Raw genomic sequence first — 17,908 nt, forward strand, 5'->3', positions numbered from 1 at the left:
GTGACTGGAAAACCATCTACTTAGCATCCAGGCAGTACTATTTGTCACCAGAGCTGTCCTTGTCGTTTAGCTTGTGCCTCCTTCTGCAAGTCACTGCCCCTCTCTGGGCCTCTGCGTCCTCACCTATGATGCGAAAATTAGATGGTTTTCAAGTTTCCTTCCAGCTGTAACATCCTATGAGCACGAGTTCATTTTTTATCCTGACCCAGATTTTTAGAGATAATGCACTTAAAATAATATCAAGTTTGAAAGTGATCAGTTCTCTCCTCCGCTTAAAAATGTCATTACTGGCAGTGCCTCGGTGGGTGTTGAGGCCTATTTCGTTGCCTGGGTGTTCAGAAGAGGAGGAAGAGAGAGTGGGACAGTAACCAATTCAGTAACCTCCTCACGACTCCTGAGGCCTCGTTGGTGCTTGTCTTGAGTGCCTGATCCAAACAGCCCTGAGTTGTGATGCCTTAGGTTAGGGACAAGAATAGCATCCCATTTTCTTTTACAAGGTGCCTCCTCAAGGCCTTGGACTTGACATGATTTCTTTCTGACTTTCAAAATAGTTTCTCAAGGCGTGCAGTATGACAATCTCCTGGGCATACATGAGCAGGCACTGAACTTGCCAACTTGGCCTAAGTCAAGAGGGCCCGGGGTTCAAACTTGACTCTGACACTTTCACCCATTGCCTTTGCCAAAGGGCATCTGGTTAGGGAGGTGGCATCAGGCCAGCATCCCTAACAGGAGCTGGGGGTGGGGGGTAAGAAATGTAAATGTGGCCTCAGCCTAGGTCTACTGAGTCAGCTCAGGGTGGGGCCCAGGAGCTGGGTTCTAACAAGCTGTGGAGTCAACAAGCTGTGGAGAAAAGTTTCTACTTTCAGTCTCTTCCTTCCTACCTCTCCCTCTCTCCCTTTACCTTCCCATCCTTCATTGCTTCCCTCTCATTTTCCTTCCTCCTCCTTCCTCCTCACTTCCTTTAATCTTCTTTCTCTTCCTCCTTCCTTCTTGCCATTCTTTCTGCCTACACCCCTTTCTCCCTCTCCACCCCTCTTGCCCTCACCCATCCCTGCCCTCTCTTCACACTACTTTCTTCTTATTTGAAATTCTGATCTTTGTTTTGATAGAGCGTATGTCGAGAACTCTACTCCTCTTTGGGGTTTCTCTATACAGTCATGGCTGTCCTGGAACTTACTCTGTAGACCAGGCTGGCCTTGAACTGAGAAATCCAGCCTCTCTCTGCCTCTCAAGTGCTGGGTTAAAAGCATGTGCCACTCTAACCCCTCAACACGTTTTTCTAGTGCCCAGAAAACACCATTGACCATGGGTATAGGGCTATATAGAGTCTCAGAACCTTCTTTATCTTGCTTGACTTAAACTTTCTGGACGTCAGTAAATAAATGCCCCTTTTCCTCACCTCAGTCCCTTGGCAATCAATACTCTAGTCTTGGAGCCTGTGGATGGGGAACTGAGCTGTGTCAGACGGAAATGGAACCAGGCAGTCTTTCTCCTCACACTCCTGGCGTGTCTTACCTCCTGTGAGAACCCCTGTGTGATGCTGGGCTGCTTGTTATCTGGTTAGTAGCCACCCTGGCAGTGATCCTCTGAAAGCCCATATTCCTGGTGTGGTTATAGTTGTCCGCCCTTTGCACTTGCTGAAGGATATTCCAAATGTTACACCAAGCATACAGCTGCTTTCTCGAGCTATCTCTAAGTCGAGTCAAAGTGTTTTCCACATATGCCTTTCTGATTCCAATAGAATAAACAGTGTCTCAGGTTTCTGGAACTCTCTTACTATTAAAGCCATGAAGGAGAAGATGTGTGGATTCCAGAAGAAAAGGTTCGGGGCTGATTTAAATGTCTTTTCGTGGAGTCGTCTTTAGTCCGTGTCCATAGTGGGCTTGCCCCTCATGAAGATGAGCAGGCAGATGGCCCTGACTAGAGTTCTGCATGTTGGTTCTTACTGGGGCCTCTGCTCGCGTGTACTTCCATCCCTCTAGGACGGGGACAGCTGCCTAAGCAAAGATGGCTTATAACTTTCTGCTACTCAAACACCTGAGACTGTCACCTATAAAGTGACAGAGGTTTCTTTTTGACTCAGTTTTAAAAGTTCAGCCCATGGTCAGTTGGACCTGTGGCTTCTGGTTCTGAGATGAGACAAGGTAGCACAGTGGAGAACCTGCAGAAGAGTAAAACCATTCACAGCACGGTAGAGACAGGAACCAGAGTTCCCACAGTCCCTTGGAGAGTATATACCTAATGGGCGGAAGACCTCCTGACAGACTCTATCATTTAATGCTTCTACCATCTCCAAGTGCTGGTAGTTTGGGATCAAATCCTTACTACATTGGCTTCAGAGGGTGTTGTAGATCCAGGTTAAAGCATTGCCACTGCGTGGGAGGCAGGCACGGCTTGCAGAGAAGCAGGGTTCTCCATCTGTAAAAAGTCAGCAGTCTCTGGTCCCATCTTACTGGGGTACAGCAAGAGTCACACCCCTACAGAGAATAGGAGGTGGGGGATTCAAGGGGCCTAGGGAGTTGTTTCCTGATCCTAAGGAATAACAGGACACTGTGGGCTCCCGCTTCTTGACATAACAGGTGCTTACGTATCTCTCTGGCCAGAGCAGACCCACTCAGTGCTGGAAAACTACTGCTTAAGGCTCCCTGGGGAAGCTATTGTCAGTTCCCAAGGCTTCCACGCATGTGATCAATGCTGTTCCCCAAACAACATGAAGTTGCTATAGAAAATCCTTACACAACACAGGCTAGCCTCATCTTAAATCCCCAGCTCCAGACTGTAAAGGGCTATCAATACCACCTAGCCATCGTACCCTCCTGGCCTTCCTTCCTGCCTCCCTGGCTCCTTCCTCCTCCTCCCCAGGCTCCTCCCCAGCTCTGTGGAAGATCATGCCACATGCCTGGCTTGGAAAACTGAAGCAACAGATGGGAGCTCTCCTTGCCACTGCCAAATGGGCACAGCATCCTACATCTTCAGACACGGGCTTTTCTCCTTGGTCCCTTGAGCAGGAATATTTACTGCTTTCAAAGGCCAAGCTCTGAACGCATGGTCAGGATCCCATTCCATGTCTATTTCAGGAATTCACATCCGCTTATATCTCCCTTCCTTCCTTCCTTCCTTCCTTCCTTCCTTCCTTCCTTCCTTCCTTCCTCCCTCCCTCCCTCCCTCCCTCCCTCCCTTCCTTTGTATGTAAACTTTCACTCTCTCTTGTACCCTTTACACCCGTCCTAGACTTTCGCTGCTCTCTCTAACCTCATACACTTGATTAAAGAAAACCAGAAGACTTAAAACAGCAACCAGCCCCCTCAGCCACGCTTTCACCCTCTGTTCCCACGTCACTTTTCTGCGCATGTATCTAAGCTTTTTGGCTTTCTTTCCCTCATCTCTCATCCCCTCTGGTTTCAACCCACCACTCTATGAAGTGCCCGTGCCCGTCCCAATGTACTTTTATTCCCCAAGGGACATTTGGCAATATCTGAACTTTTTTTTTTCTTTTCATGGCAGAGCTAGGGAGGCTGCTGAGTGTCCTACAGTATAGGATGACCTGGGCGTATCTGCTACATACGAGCCGGCAAGCCTGAGTCCAGCCTGTGTGTGTTCTTTGGTTGGTGGTTCAGACTCTGAGAGCCCCCAAGGGTCCAGGTTGGTTGGTTCTGTTGGTCTCCCTGTGGAGTTCCTGTCCCCTTTGGAGCCCACAACTCTTCTTCCTATTCTTCCGTAAAAGTCCCCAAGCTCCATGTGGGTCCCGAGCAACTGGAGTGGGGCTGTCCCAAAAGCTGTTGCCTGTATGTAGGATATGTTCTTCTAGCTGGGCTGCCTTGTCTGCCCTCAGCGGGAGAGGAAGTTCCTAGCCTCGCAGAGACTTGAAGTGCCAGGGTGAGAGATACCGAGGGGGACCCCACCTACTCAGAGGAGAAGAAGAGTGGGGAGATGGAGGAAGGATTGTGGGAGGGGGTGACCAGGAGTAGGGCAATGGGCTAGATGTAAATAAGTAAAAAAAAAAAAAAAATTAAAAAGAAGAAGAATGACCTGGGCACATAGGTCAGTATGCGCCATCAAGGAGGAACTTTTACACTCATGCTAAGCTTAGGGGGATATTCCCAGATGCCAAGTGAGAGGAATAATTTTCTGTGCTCATCAAATATATCCCTTTTCTCCCTCTTTCTGTCCCTCCTTCTATTTTTCCCCTCCCTCTCTCTTTTATCCCTATACTATGGCCATTCTTTACACATTCCTCTTCCCTCTGACTCCACCCTAGGCTAGCTGTCTTCTTTGAGTTTCTTGCTCTTCCTAAGGAATGACTTCTGTCGTTTCTATGCTGGATGAGGAGCCAGCCTGTCTGGCTCGAGTCCCAGCTCTTGGCTTCCCAGCTGTGTGTTCATAGTAACAATTTCTTCCTGTTGCTTGGCAGCCTCGGTTTCTTCTTCAGCAGACTAGGGGTATGATGGCGAATTACTCCATACACCTGCAATAGCTGAAAGACAGACTCCAAATAAACCGCATGCTTACTTCATAGTCTCTGTTGTTTTTATGGCACAAAAAAAAACCTCATAACTATTCACTTTTTAGCTGAGAATGGAAGAAAACACAAGCATCTCACAAATATGGAAGATTATTGCTCTGAAGACAAGACATGGAGAACTTTCTGCTATCCAAAGCAGAACAGAAGTTTACAAAGATGTGAGATTTTTCCCCCTTCTTCCTGCAAAGACAGGCTGTGCCTCTTCTCTTGTGGATATCCCTTTACCTATCCAGAGACAGCATCAGAGGAACCTGCAGTGACCCTGCTATATCTTCCCTTGAGCATCCCTCCCTCAGTTTCCCTCTTTGTATGCCTAGAACCATTTGTCTTTGTCTTTCTACTGCTTTACTACTGCTTTAAAATCTCTCTCTCTCTCTCTCTCTCTCTCTCTCTCTCTCTCTCTGTCTGCATACAGATTAGTTTTACACCTATCATCTTAAAACTATTAATTTCCTATTACTTTGAATACGCAATAGCAGTTGTTACTCATATCAGTAGCTTAATATTTTTACCATCAAGATATCTAATGTAGGGGATGGAGAGACAGCTTATGTTTGAGAGCACTCACTAGTCTTCCAAAGGTCTTGACTTCAATTCCCAGCACCCACATGGCAACTCACAACTGTTTGATACCATCTTCTGGTGTGCATATGCGCATGCAGACAAAGAACCCATCCATACACATAAACTATTTAAATAAACAGAAAAGATATTTAACGCAAAGGATTGGTACATAATTACAGTACTGAATGTGTCCAAATAAGAGAAAGGGGGAGAGAGCATTCCCCCAGGTGTCCACTATGCACAAACTCTTCTTATAGACTTTCATCAATCTTTATGATTCCGTGTGAGCAGCTTTTGAGTTTGATTTTTACAAATGAGGACACAAATCCTCAGACCTTATATTTCAAGACAGGGTCTCCTAGAACCTGAAGTTCACTGGCTGACTAGTCCGACTAAACAGAAAGTCTCTTGTTTCTGCTTTTCCCCAGTGGCTTAACAAGGGCACATCTCTGCCCCAGGTTGTTGTTCCTTTTTTAAAAAATGTGATTTCTGGGCATCTAAACTGAGTCCTCATGCCTATGCAGCAGATACGTTACCCACTTAGCCACCTCCCCATCTCCTGAGTTTGCATCTTCTTTGGCCCTAAAGTCTAAAGAGAATTTTGGTTTAGCCCAGATCGATGGTTGCACGTTGTAACTGTGAAAACTCCCAGTCAATGTGTGAATTGTATGGTAAACGAGTTATATTTCAACAGATTTTTGAAGAAAAAAAAAAAGAGGCTGGGGAGATGGTTTTGTTGGTGATGTGCTTACTATGCAAGCAGTGGAACCTGAGTTTGGATCTCCAGCACCCACATAAAAAGCTGAGTATGACGCGTGTACCCCAGCATTGAAGAGGTTTAGACAGCCTAATCTTTGGAGCTTTCTGGCCAGCCAGTTGCCTGAGTGGTAAGTTCTAAGCCAGTGAGAAACCCTGCCTTTTGTTTTTGTTCCTAGAGACACAGTCTCACTCTGTAGCCCTAGCTGGCTTAAAACTTACTATGTGGGTCAGGCTGGTCTTGAACTCACAGAGATCCACCTGCCTTTGCTTAGGACTAGGACTAGGTTTACAAACAGGCTTCACCACATCCAGCTGAAAGACCCTTTCCTTATAAATGAGGTGGATGGCAGCTAAGGAATGGCATTCAAGGGTTGATCCTCTGTTTTCCCCATGCCACACACACACACACACACACACACACACACACGAAAGAAAACAAAACTTCAGCGTTAACAGTGGCACTCGCTTGCCACATGTGTCCACAGCATCAGTCTTCATATTTTTACATCCTGACAAAGCAGAATGAGGCTAGATGTGGTAGCCCAAACCTTCAATATCAGCAATTGTGAAGCAGAGGCAAGAAGATCTCTAGGAGTTCAAGGCCAGCCTGCCCTACATAGTGAGGTGCAGACCAGCCAAGGGCTACATAGTGAGAACTTGTCTCAAAATACAAAACAAACAAACAAACAAACAAAATTGCTTCCTTTTGCAGCCTAAGTAGTTGCATACTTTTGGACATATAAATCATTCCATGCTCACCCCAAACTTAATTTATTTTTACACCATTTTAATTACATTTGTTTTATTTATTTAGAGTATGTGTGTGTGTGCACACACATGTACCAGGGTGCATGTGTAGAGGCTGGATTCTCTCCTTCCATTATTTGGTATCCTGGGATTGAACTCAGGTTGTCAGGCTTAGTGGCAATGTCTTTCCTAGCTGAGTCACCTCACTGGTCCTCTGCTGAGTCATCTCATTGGTTCTCCTTTGCCTTTTCTAGATTGAGAGCATACCTGAGAGTTGACTTGAGAAACTCAGTTTGATGATGTTCTGCGTCACATGCCAGGCTCTGTTGTGGGCTCTGGAACTCAGCTGTGAAAACACAGGAAACGCCTTGTTCTGGAAGCTCAGACTCCAGTTGGAGAATCAGGCAACAGATGGAGAGAAAGAAATAGGCATACACATCTGTTGATGGTAAGTGTTACCAGAAACTGAAGCAAGACAAGAGAGGTCCCCTTGGGGCCAGGGAAACAGACCAGGAAGTGACTTCACAAGAGGAGATCAGGACAGGCCTTGGTCAGGAAGCATATATCTGATATTGTTCATTCGTTTATTTTGAGACAAGATCTCATATAACCCATACTGGCCTCAAGCTCATGGTGTAGCAAAGGAGAACCTTGAACTTCTGATCCTCCTGCCTCCACCTCCCAGTGCTAGGATTACATGTGCGCACCGCCAGACTTGGTTTATGTGGTGGTGCCAATCAACTCCAGGGCTTCATGCGTGCTAGGCAAGAATTCCACCCACGAGCTACAAACCCAGCCTAGACATCTGCTATTCCTAGAATTCCTCTTCTCTCTCTCTCTCTCTCTCTCTCTCTCTCTCTCTCTCTCTCTTTCTCTCTCTTTCTTTCTTTCTAAATATTTATTTTATGTACACTGTAGCTGTCTTCAGACACCCCAGAAGAGGGCATTGGATCCCATTACAAGTAGTTGTGAGTCACCATGTGGTTGCTGGGAATTGAACTCGGGACCTCTGGAAGAGCAGTCAGTGCTCTTAACCACTGAACAAGTTCTCCAGCTCTCTCTCTCTCTTGTGCGCTCTCTCTCTCTCTCTCCCTCCCTCCCTCCTTTCCTTCTCTACTTCCTTCCTTTTTTCCTCTCTTTTCTCCCTTGGTGTGCTGGGAATCAAGTCCAAGGTTTCAAGCAGACAAGCAGGCTAATCATCTATTCTGCTACTGAGTTACACCCCAGCCCTCACAGCTGCCTCCTCCTCCTCCTCCTCCTCCTCCTCCTCCTCCTCCTCCTCCTCCTCCTCTTCTTCTTCTTCTTCTTCTTTGGTTTGGTTTTTCAAGACAGGGTTTCTCTGTGTAGCCCTGACTGTTCTGGGACTCATTTTGTATACCAGGCTGGCCTCGAACAAACTCAGCAATCCGCCTGACTCTGCCTCCCAAGTGCTGGGATTAAAGGCGTGCGCCACCACTGCCCGGCACAGCTGCCACTTCTAAAAGAATTTGAAAGTTCTCAAAGGACAACATGAACTGGAACCCAGGCAGGAGATGACGGTAAGGAAGATTTAAGAACTGAGTGGAGCCGAGAGACAGGAAGGCCTGTGTGAGCAGAGAGAAAGGGTTTTCTGCGATGAATTGGTATCATCTGAGAAGGAGGTCCAGGCTGGCTCAGCCAGGAAACTCTGTGAAGGGAACAGACATGCAATGTGGGGACACCTCTGTCCATACTTACAATTTTGTTATTGGGTTACCACATACCTTTTTTGTATGAACTTTGACTTTTTAAAACTTGGTCTTCTTCTGTATGGTTACTGAACTGCTTGGTGCTCCCTTGGTCCTGTGAAGCAGTGCTTGTTCAGGCCTGGTCAGAGTCCCTGGAGGAAGGACTGGCTGTCTTTAGACTTGACTCTGTGGTCAGTACAAAGACCATTGAAGGATCTGGGGCAAGCAAATGTTATAAGCAGAACACCATTTGGGGATGGTTGTCATAGAGGCAGTGGAGAGGTGGGAAGAGGGCAGAGAGCAAAGGGCAGTCAGGAAATACACTGAGCAGGCTGAGCCTGAAGCACAGGGCCAGCAGCGGGTGCAGAAGGAAGCTGGCTACCCTCTCCCTTCCTCGGGTCTCTGCCTGCCCTACTCCATGCAGAACTCAGCATTTCCCACAGCTACACAGACTCAGTAACCGCTGGGCTTCTGCCTCCTTCTGTTTTTACTGTGACTAATTTGTGAAAAACAGGAAGTGCTACTGTGCCAGTGGGCATTATTAGTGGCTAAGAAATGAACTTTTGAAAATGGCAAACCCTGGGTCCCTTGCACATAAGCTCACTTGTACAAACACATACCCTCCCGTCGGGTGGACCCTGTTCCAGCAGGAACCACTATCTCTTTGACTCTGACACCAGAAGACACTCAAGAGCTGCTGTGTTCCCAAGACTGGGGACAGGCTGCTTAGCCTTTCGACAAGTCTCAAAGGAAAGTGAGCCTAGCATAGAGGAGAGAGCAGCTGGCAGGTGCCACCAGGCACTGGAAAAGCAAGAAGGTTTACAGAGTGGATACAGGAAGCCCTGCCCTGCTCTCTGCTTTGGCCCTAGGGTTGTGCTGTCACTGAGGGCATTGACTGCTGTTTGGAAAAGCCCTGAGACAGAGGAAGGTCAGAGTATATAGTGGGCATCAGGCTGAGATTGGTGGCGATGGTGGTATGTGTATGGTGTTCATATAGTAGAAGGAAAGCTCTCTGGTATCTCTTCTTACAAAGGTACTAACATCATCACAGAAGAACCCCACCCTCAGGAGCCCATCTAGCCCTAAGTACTTCATCAAATTCCATTGCATGTAAGGTTAGTGTCTCAACATAGGAATTTGGAGGAAAATAAAGACATGGTTTCTAGAAGCTTCCTGTCTAATTAGGTTGAGAAACACCTTCGAGGGGGAGGAAAGAAGGTCTTGAATTCTTATTCCTACCTCCCATTGAGCCCTTCTAATCACCTAACCTTTAAATAATGACCATGCAATTGTTACCAGATTTCAATGCTATTCAATTTTTTTTTTTTTTGCAAAGAGACTTCTAGGCAAGCTTGATTGTACCTCTACATTCCTCTGATGTAGACAATTACTCTCCTTACAGACTGTATGCTGAAACTGAGTGTTGAGCTGTTTCTCCCCCTTAGAACTTTTGCCTACATCCCATCCACTAGAGAATCCAACTGTAAATGTTTGGCATTCTTTGCATCTCTGGTCAACCACACAGTCTTCCTTTCTGGAGTCCCGATTCTCATCTGTAAGCCTCTAGAAACATGGAAAGAGCATGCTTCAGACCTTGGATAGTTATTTGCCTTTTGCAAACCATCTTCTCCTGAGGGGTACAGGGTAGGAGTGTCTTTAAAATTTAGATATCTAATAAGACATTTTATGATGACAGCTTAACTGCAGGATCTACATTCACAGTGTTTTGCAACCTTTGCCACTGTACCCATTTCCAGAACCTTTTTTTTTATTCCATTCTGAAGTCTGTACCCATTAAACAGTAACTCTGAAATTTCCTCATCCACACCTTGCTATCTATTGGTTTACTTTTTTGTCCCGATGACTTTGGTTGATCTAGGTATCTTATTACAGGTAGAATTACAGACTCCTTCTCAGTGGTGGTTTGAATATGCTTCGTGGCACTATTTGGAGGTGTGGCCTTGTTGGAGGGGTGTGGCATTGTTGGAGTAGGTATGTCACTGTGGCCCTGGCTTTAAGACTCTCGTCATAGCTGCCTGGAAACCAGTCTTCTCTTAGCAGCCTTCAGATGAAGATGTAGAATTATCAGCTCCTCCTGCACTGTGCCTCCCTGTACCTATGCTCCTGCCTTGATGATAATGGACTGAACCTGTAAGGCAGTCCCAGTTAAATGTTGTCCTTTATTTGAGTTGTCTTGGTCATGGTATCTATGCACAGCAGTAAACCCTTAAGACATTTTCCTTATTTCCTCAGCATAAATCTCTTTATTCAGGTTGCTATAACAAAATACCACAAGCTGGATGGCTTGTGAACAGCAGAAATTTATCTCTCACAAGTCTAGAGACTGGGAAGGCTAAGATCAAGGTACCAGCTGATTCAGTATCCTGTGGGAATCTGGGGCTTCTTTGGGCAGGGATGAGGCTACAGATGGTGCCTTCTCACTGTCTTAATATAACAAAGGGTGAGGCACACCTATGCCAATTCTTCCAGGAGGGGAAGAAGTTAACCAGCTGGAGAAAAAGAGCTGGAAAAGTGACACAGGAAGAGGCATGCCAAGCCCGACCCCAAAAGGACTTGTAATATGCTTACGTGAGTGTTTTGTGCTGGGGTGGGGTATGAGGCCAGGAGAGAGAGGGAAGGTGACACCGCTGGAGCAGGCTGGCACCGGCTGCTTTAGAACCTTGTATGGTTGGGATTAGTGCTGGGTCTGAAGGGAAGTCCGGAAAGCTTTGAAGCAAGAGAAAGCAGAACCTGCCCTCCCTCACAGGAGGCATCCAGACCAAGAAAACAAATCACAGGCCTGCCAGTGTCTTTCAAGCGTATTCTGAGCGCGGTGTTTCTATTATCTCAGTTAAGCCTCTGATGAGTACTAGGGACATTGAATACTGAAGAGCAACCTACCTAGGCTTCGCACTCACCTCTGCCTAACTCAGCACAGCCCCAGGGCCAGCAGCCTTTGATTCACAGGAGCCTGACACACAGGAGCCTGTGTGAGTTCCTAGGTCTGTGACATTAGAATTTCTGGGACTGCCACCCCCTACTGCTGCAGGTTTTCCATTCGTGTAGGTAATGGTGATCATGCCTTTGCATCGTGCTTCCTGGCTGCAAGAAACTCCCGCAAGGGGAACTAGCCTTAGAGAGTTCTTCAGCCACCAGCAGCTCTGTGGCTTTAAGAACCAGGGCTGGCATCCTGCCATGGAACTCACCACCCCAGTACAAGCCTGGAGAGCATTGGCTGCAGGATAGTGGCGCTGTAGCAGTCAGTGGTGCCTGGGGCTGGCCCAGGCATGTAGATCAGAGCCGGGGCTGGGCAGAACAAGCCAGCCGGTGGCAGCCCCAGAAGCCCCTGTGAGCTGAAGAAAAGGACCTTTATGCTTTTCAGAAAGAAGCTCACTCTGCAAGGCTGAGGAAACAAAGGGAAGAATTGTGTGACACGTTAGTCCAGACATCTCAAACCAACAGTAAGTCAGCAGGGAACAAGGCATAGTTCTCTGCACATGGTAACATCCACACACCCGACTCTACCCTACCCCAGGAGCCCAAGGGTTTGGGGAAGCTGCTCCAGGGGGGCGATAGGCCAAAATCAATTAATAGGCTCTCTTCTGGAATCCATCTGGGCCTCCCCTTGAAAGTCAAATCTGTGCATATGACACTGGGGACCATGAATTGTAGGAATGCTTCTCCACCCTCCTGGGGTGACCTTTCAAGGCATCTTCCTGCCCTTGAGAACCCCAAGATCACATGAGAGCAAAGAAGGGGGAACTGAAATCATGGGCTTTGAGTGGCTGTCGAGTTTGGGCCACAACCTGCTAGGGAGGAAAGAATAAAGCTAGTGACAGAGACTTCATGTGTGGCACAAGGGAAGGACAGTCCAAGCCAATGCAGGCCGAGGGTTGTTGACCAGATAACCACAGGGCTCAAGGTGCCTTCCTCTGCCTTTGAGGAATGATTGATGCGGGTGAGGCAAACTCACATTGAGAGCCAGCTTGCTTCAGTCCCCACCTGAGGAGCCAAGGTTCTGCACAGGTGACCGTGCAGAAGGCAGAGCCCTGCGGCTCTGGCAAGTTTCTTTCCTATCTGTGTGATTAGCCTAGGGGTTCATTAACAGCCATCTACCTGACTTCGTGAGCATGTGTGTGTGCTAGGAAGGGCAACAAGTGGAGACGATGCTGGCAGGAAGCAGCGCGTCGGCATTGTTTGGTCCAGAAGGGAGGGAAGGAATGCCGTAGTACCTTCAAAGTAGCTACTCGCTGTCAAAGGAAGGGGAATGAAAGCCAGGAGCAAGAAGCAGAAGGAAAGCAGCCTCCACTAAACAGATAGGGGGAAACTGAAGCAGAAAGACAGGAAGGATAGAATTAGCTTGTACATACTTAGGATGAAGAATTTTTGTGTTAGCTTTCTATTGTTATGACAAAACCCTTGACATGAGCAACTTTAAGGAAGAAAAGTTTATTTGGGCTTATGATTTCAAAGGTTCCAGCCATCCAGTCCATAGGCCTTTGTTTGACCTGGCCATTTTCAGGATCTTTCCAACATGGCCGAAGCAGGTGGGAGAGGAAAGCAGCTCAACTCATAGCAGCCGGGAAAGCAAAGCGAGGAAGGGGCTGAGATGAAATAGCCCATCCCTAGCATACGCCCAAGTACCAACTTCCTCCAAAGAGGCCAACTTTCTGTGGTTTCCACTACCTCCCAAAGCCCATTGATGAGGTCCAAGCGCATATGATGTAATCCCCTCCCACAGGCCTCACCCCTGAACACTGCCCACTGGGAACCAAGCCTACAATAACAGTTCATGGCATAACAACCTTAAAGAATCTACCTGTCATGGGTCCTTGACCTGGCGTGATGTGCACATGTGGGCAAATTAGAAACCTTGAGGAATTTCATGGGGATATCTGAAAGATCTGTCACATAGGACCCCTGTGTCAACAGCCCGGCTGAATTCCCCAGCTCACTTGAATTGGGGACTTTTGAATTCCTTGTGCCACGCCTGTGTCTGTACTTGGTGATTTCCCATGGGTTTGGCTGATTGCTGCTGTTCCTTCCTGGTCTTTCTAATAAGGATTCTTTTCCATTGAGAATTTCTGTGGTTTTGCATTTTGCCCTGCTGCTAGGGTGTGGGAACACCACTTGGGCAGATAAAACATGGAGACTGCATTTACCCTACACCACTATTGGGTGCTAGGCTTGAGGGAAGCTCCGATATACTGCTCAGGGGGTGGGAAAACACTCCCTAAGATGTGGGAGTCCAAAGCTGGGGTTCCCTGACTTCCAGGCATCCAGTCGCCACTGGAAACCCTGCAGAGGAGTCTGGAATGGGGGGCAGGGTACAGACCTGTGATGAGGAGCCTGAGCTTGGGAATCCTAAATTCCTAGACAGTCAGAAGCTGCTAGGTTGAGTTGGGAACAGAGTTGGCCCCTCGGGGTGAGGAGCCCAGGACCAGGGAAATTTGAACTCCACTCCAGCTTAGTTCAGCGGTGGTGAGTCCTGAGCTTATCAGTGATTGTCTAGGAGCACAGAGGGACCTTCTGCGGGAGACTTAGATGGCCTTAGACAGTAGATCAAGGCCTCTCCATGCTCTCCATTATGGTTGTTGATGAAAGAGACAGTCCTTGGTTCCAAAATGTTTATTGATTGTTTCGTCATGGAAAATGAGTGCATGCCACCTTCTCAGGGTAGACCAGAGATTAAATACCTTTTGCAGGAAGGAATGTTCAGAAAGGGAAGCTTATTGGCTAAACCCTCAAGGCCTCTAGATACCTCAGTTAGCGTGGAAAACCCTGTTCTGATCTTTGTGACCTATATAGGAAGTGTGGTCATGTGACAGGGGCCTGGTTGGAGGGAGGCAAAGCTCCTATTTAACCCGCTGGGTTCCTGGGCTTCCAACCTGCTCAACCTTACCAAGTTTCCTGGCATGTCCATTGCCCCATAGACCTCTGTGCGCATGTGTGCGTGTACGTGTGCATGTGTGTATGAGTGTGGTGTGCACATGCGAGCCCACACAAGGTACACAGGACTGAAGTCTCCCAGTTAATTTCAATGAAATCTCCCTTCTTCAGTAAAGGATGGCAGATGTAGAAGTCCAAATGTACCCTTCTCCCTGACAGATTTTACAGGCTTCTTAGGATATCTGCCAAATTGCTAGATGGTATTTGCAATTTAAAAAAAAATAGAGTGCATTTTTGTTTTTTATTTTTTAAGGATTTTCCAGCCTGCCTTAAAGCGGGTCATCACTTGTACCTCATTTTATAGCTTTCAAAGCTTTCTTCAACATTCATAAATCTCTCTCATCCTTCCGGGAGGCCGGTGGCTTGGTTCCTCTCAGATGCTCTCTTGAAGGAAACGGACTTGTGGAGACACTAAGTGGCTTGCAGCTCTGAGGTTACCATTCAGGCTCAGGTCGCTGAAAAATCGAACCGTGTCTTCTTAAGTTTTTTTTTTTTATTTAAATCATTGTATGTGTGCACACAGGGGACAACTTTGTGGAGTTGGTCTCTTCTTCCACCTTTGTGCATATTCTGGGATTGAACCAAGTTGCCAGGCTTGCTTGGTGAATGACTTTACCTGCAGAACAGTCTTGCTGACTCTGAACCGTGTCTTTCTGACCACGAACTGTACAAGAGATCTCTAAAACACAGTGAATGAAGATAGGATCTCATTCCAGAATACACGGTTAGGCTGTCCGGTAATAGCGTGTCATCTGTTAGAGGCTGTCCGGTAATAGCGTGTCATCAGTTAGAGGACGGTATCTCCTTTTCTGCAAAATGGAACCAAAGGCCTCATCTGGGAGGCAGATGTGGATGAAATGAGATGCCACGTGTAAAGTGTTTAAAGCAACTCCTGGCATGTGGTAAGCTTTCAGTAAATACTCTCATTTTATCGGTACTTTGAAGAAAGACGTTATTAGCCAGGCACCGGAGAAGCTGAAACTAAAGGTTCTTAAACTGTGTTTTCTCAGAGTTTTCTGGAACATGATTGCTTTCACCTAACCGCTAGGAGGTAGGAGGCCAGTGCAGGGGAGAGTAACTGCTCTGTTCCACAGGATCATCCTGGAGTACATGCTTCCTCCACTTCCCCCATTCTCGCTCCCTATTCTTCTCAACCTTCCCTTGCTCTTTCCCCCCTTCTGTTCCTGCCTGTAGGAAGACAGGGAGGGGCCAGATGTGGACAGCCTCCTGAGTGACATAATTCAGCAGGTAGACTGCTCTTTCACTCGCATCCCATTGGCCAGCACCTGGGCACACATCACCACAGGAGAATCTGGGAAGTGTAGACTCCAGCTGTGCCAATTAAAGATGCCTGAATAAATCTTAGCTTAGGGGTTCTCCTTCTAAAAGAAAGAGGAGAGTGGAAATTGAGATCAGTTGGTGGTCTCTGCTCCATGTCCCCATAGATGTGTCCCTTGGACTTGAATATCTTATCTCACCCGGGCTCTGCTTCTTGCCTGTTCCACCCTCAGGTTCTTCTTTAGCAAACCTTGGTCTAGCTCTTGGCTGCAGTATTTGAAGTGTTTGAACATCTCTAGCAGTGATGAGATTAGCCCCAATCGGCTGGCCAGACTGCCCATGGTTGTCCAGCCTGTGTCTTCTGTACACAGATACCCCAGGAACAGTGTCCCTGGGCTCTGTTTGAATTCTACTTGTTTTTCTGCATCTTTGGACAATTTCCCTAGAGAGTCACCGTCCCTTGTGATCTTGGGTCTTTGGTGACTGATGAAGAATGGATATCCTTCCGTTGCCTGGGGGATCCATCTTGGTCTCTGTTGTGGAGGGGACCTCCTCTCCCATCTTAGCAGGAATTCTCTACAAGGTTCAACAAGCTAGGTAGGCACTCTGGTTATATAAGTGCCTCAAAATGCATTATGGGTAACAGCGTGGACTTGTAATGCTGTTGAGAGGTGATGGAAGCTTGAGGAGGTGGGGCCTGATGGGAGGCAGTTAGATCTCTGAAGGCATTCCTTTAAACAGAGTATTTGGGCCTTATCGCTCCTCTCTCTCTCTCTCTCTCTCTCTCTCTCTCTCTCTCTCTCTCTCTCTCTCTCTCTGCGTGTGTGTGTGTCTGTCTGTCTCTCTCTCTCTGTCTCTCTCTCTCTGACTCTCTCTCTCTCCCTCTCTCTCTCTCCCTCTCTCTCTCTCTCTCTCTCTGTGTGTGTCTGTCTGTCTGTCTGTCTCTCTGTCTGTCTCTCTCTCTGTCTCTCTCCGTCTCTGTCTCTCTCTCTGTCTCTCTCTGTCTCTGTCTCTCTCTCTTTCTCTGATTCCCATCAGCTATGAGGTGAGTGCTTCCTCTGTCATGAGCCCTCTGGCATGATTTTCTGCCTCTAACCAGGCCCAAAAGACCCCTCTGAAACACTTGAAACTGAGCCAAAATAAACCTTTCCTCATTATAAATTAATTTATCTCAGATATTTGTTACAGTAACAGAAAGCTCACGCATACCGGCTCACTTGTCTGTTGATGGGACCAGCAGAAATAGGGGCCTGATCTTTGCAATTCTAGAGTTCACTCTCTGTACTTACACCCAGGTTTCAGTAGGTCAAGTCATAACTTAGCTTAACATAACTCAGTGAAAAGTTGTAAATGGATGAATGTATCAGTGTTCTGTTCTCATTATTGTACAGAACTAAGACTGGAAATGAATACCAACATCTCAGAAGAGCTTAGCTCAGGGCACAGAATGCGCTCTGATGAAAAATGTTAACATAGAAAGAAAGAAACGTATTTGCAGAGTGCCTCCCATGCACCAGACACCTACTAAATTAAGGTCCAGAATCGCGAGCCTTGAACCTAATAGAGTTTGCAGAGACATATGCATTAATCTTCTCATTTCATCCTGGTAAGCTCCACAGAACATGAATGTTTCATGTTTTATAGACAAAAAAGAGACTAATCTCAGAAAGAAAAATAGTGGGGGTTAAATTTGAACCATGTCTGCTTGGTCCTTCGCACCTAGCTCTTTCCGTTATTACATTGTCTAGAACTAGTCACTTTATTTGTTGAGATGGACTCTATTGCACATACAGAACGACTGTGTTCTCTCAGCTGAGCGCCTGAGTCAGTGATAGCTGTTAAATGAAGCAGGAATCTCATGTGCTGTGGTGGTCAGTTTTCTTCTCTATGCTATGCCTCACCCCTAACAATTTTTGTCTACTTTCCCTTCCATCCAAACCCAACCAGTTGAGCCCCACATCTGGAATACCTCTGCCTGCCCCTTCCCCAGAGCTAGCTATGCTGGAGGAACTTGCTTCATCATGTCCTCTTTGAACTATTAACAGTGCCGGTCCCTAAGGCTGCCTAGAAACCCTTCCAGTTGTCCCTCGATAGTTCCCTGTCCCTTGGTGTTCGTATCTCCTCAACGCTTTCTCAAACCTCATTGTCACTAGCACAGAATAGATCCTGACCAGCAATGTGCCTCAATGACACTGAAGCGGTAGGAAATTTGAGGTACCAAGGGCCACCCTGGCAATCACCCCAACTCCTCTCCACTTACCTTTCTCATGTTAAGGAGGGAGGTGATCCTGCCCAAGGCTGCCACATCACTCCTGGAACCTCCCTTCACCATTGTGCTCTCTCTCTCTCTCTCTCTCTCTCTCTCTCTCTCTCTCTCTCTCTC

The 17,908-nt window shown here is 47.2% G+C and overlaps 1 protein-coding gene across 3 annotated transcripts in view; it reads left to right on the forward strand.

The window, feature by feature from the left end:
• The first annotated feature begins 11,583 nt into the window (after positions 1-11,583).
• The window catches only part of Dglucy (D-glutamate cyclase), an 81,039-nt gene continuing 74,714 nt past the window's right edge, over positions 11,584-17,908 (forward strand). For all 3 annotated transcript variants that reach the window (XM_028777295.1, XM_028777296.1, XM_028777297.1), the window contains exon 1: positions 11,584-11,759. The gene's annotated coding sequence lies outside the window, so the exon portion shown is untranslated. The remainder of the gene's footprint in view (positions 11,760-17,908) is intronic.

Source organism: Grammomys surdaster, unplaced genomic scaffold (genome assembly GCF_004785775.1).
Source record: "Grammomys surdaster isolate TR1022 unplaced genomic scaffold, NIH_TR_1.0 279, whole genome shotgun sequence".
In the NCBI taxonomy this organism is placed as follows: domain Eukaryota; kingdom Metazoa; phylum Chordata; class Mammalia; order Rodentia; family Muridae; genus Grammomys; species Grammomys surdaster.